Raw genomic sequence first — 1,929 nt, 5'->3', positions numbered from 1 at the left:
CTTGCTAGATGAGACAACTTGCTTTTCCCGCCTGGCCGTCTCTCGTGTCCCCCCCTCCTCTATAGCGACTGTTCCATTCGCCTTCCCACTTCCACCACTTTACCACTGACAGAACCGCTAATTTACTTAGAATGGTGCTATTGTCTAATGCAACAAGTGCCTAAGTAATAAGATACCTTTTATTTGCACTTACCCAGCCAAATAATAAATAATTACCAACAGGTCAACTCTGGAACTGCCTCCCTCTGTCTGCATTTCCTGCTGCCTATGATCTCCAGTCTTTCAAACGCAGTGTGTCCAGGCATCTCGAAATGTATGGATCTTGAATTTGGCTCTCTCTTGTATTTTGTTTTTCTCTTGGAGGGAACTCTTATTGCGGGCTCATGGCCTTTGGTTCCTTCTTCCTCGCATAAAAAAAAATACGTTTATTTTTTAAAAAATATATGGAGATGCAACAACTCTACCTTTTGCAACAATGAATATTTCAATTCAAATTTAACTTCGTCAAATTCATTGTCCGTTTCGGTGTAGCACAAATACATTCTCGTTTCATGTCTGTTTGTATAGTACAGTGACAATGCAAACCGCATTTATGAGAATCGGAATATAAGGTACAATTATTTTTGGTAAATATAATACTTCAGGTATGAAATTGAAACCCACCAATCACGCAGCAGGAGTGCACAGGCAGCCGCATCCATGAAAGTGGATCATCAGCTGGAAAAAAATCGAGTATAGTCCTAGGAAGTTTTGCGAATATGACTCCAGGTTTTCGAACTCCCACCACTTGACCTGTATTATTATTATTATTATTATTATTATTATTATTAGACTTTATATTATTTCCCTCACTGCACAGAGGCAGCGCCCTCCCCGGTACACACTAAGGCCGTAGCCGAGGGTCCCCTTACCCTGGTGTGTACTTCTGGCCGTAGCCCTGGGCCTCCTGCCCTTGGGGTGGTAACTGAAGGGCGTACAGTGGCCGCTCCTTCCCCGTCACGTACAGTGGCCGTCGACGCGGTGTTACCTGGGACTGAATCTTTTCAGTCCCACCCCGATTCTGGTGACGCTGTCCTGCTCGCAGGGTCGTTGTCTCTTCCTGCTTACCTGGTGTTGGGATAGTTGCGGGGAAGAGGGACTCAGGACAGTAGTGTCCCGGTGACCCTCTTGTTCCGGGTCACTATCCCCACTGTGGTGTCCTCCTGGGGTGGTGGTGTGGTAGTGGCTCGGTGGTGGGGTGGGGGGTGGCGGGGTGGGCGGTCCGGCGGCCGCGGGTATTTCAGAAAATACTAATACAGATACCGTAACATATAGAAATAGTGGGTCAAGACCTGTGGTGCGCGGGAAAACCAAATACCTGTGAACAAGAGTTACCGCGAGTGACTTTCCCAAGTGTCGCGGCTCGCACCCTGAACACTTATAGTAATATTCACTCCCCTGACCCTTGGCCCTGTCAACCCCTAGTGCGTCAGACTTCATTCATTCATTCATTGCCAGACGCCATGTATCCCAAACGGGGTGGCCAAGGACTCAGAGTTGTTTTACAGGGAGGCGCACTAATCCTCCACCAACCCCACTTGACACGTAGGGATGCCAACAGCATCTGGTGTTCCCAGGCGGTCACCCATCCAAGTACTAACCAGACCCAACGTTGCTTAACTTCGCTGATCGGACGTGAAGTGGTGTACTCAACGTGGTATGGCCGTTTAATATCTAAAATATCAATTCTGCCTATAAACAGAATACAGGTATCGTGTATTCATTATTTATTATTCATGTGTAAGTGAAGAATACTATATCCTGAGTGTAACTGTGTACATTTATACTGAAGGCTAACTCTGTGTCCCTGTCCAAAACATATCCAGTGTCTCTCTGTTCTATATTGTAACGGTGTATGAATTAAGGCAATAGATGTGTTACGGTGTACTG

General features: G+C 46.4%; 1 non-coding gene across 1 annotated transcript; it reads right to left on the bottom strand.

Moving 5' to 3' along the window:
* Positions 1-1,591: 1,591 nt before the first annotated feature.
* LOC145402387 (5S ribosomal RNA) lies at positions 1,592-1,710 on the bottom strand. The gene has a single exon (XR_013897744.1). It is a non-coding gene; the product is annotated as a 5S ribosomal RNA (ribosomal RNA).
* Positions 1,711-1,929: the final 219 nt, after the last annotated feature.

The sequence above is a fragment of the Coenobita brevimanus genome, chromosome 57, assembly GCF_032717465.1.
Source record: "Coenobita brevimanus isolate Jiangsu-jjx chromosome 57, ASM3271746v2, whole genome shotgun sequence".
NCBI lineage: Eukaryota > Metazoa > Arthropoda > Malacostraca > Decapoda > Coenobitidae > Coenobita > Coenobita brevimanus.
Note: the sequence above shows the minus strand (reverse complement) of the source record. Positions and strands in the feature narration are given on the sequence as shown.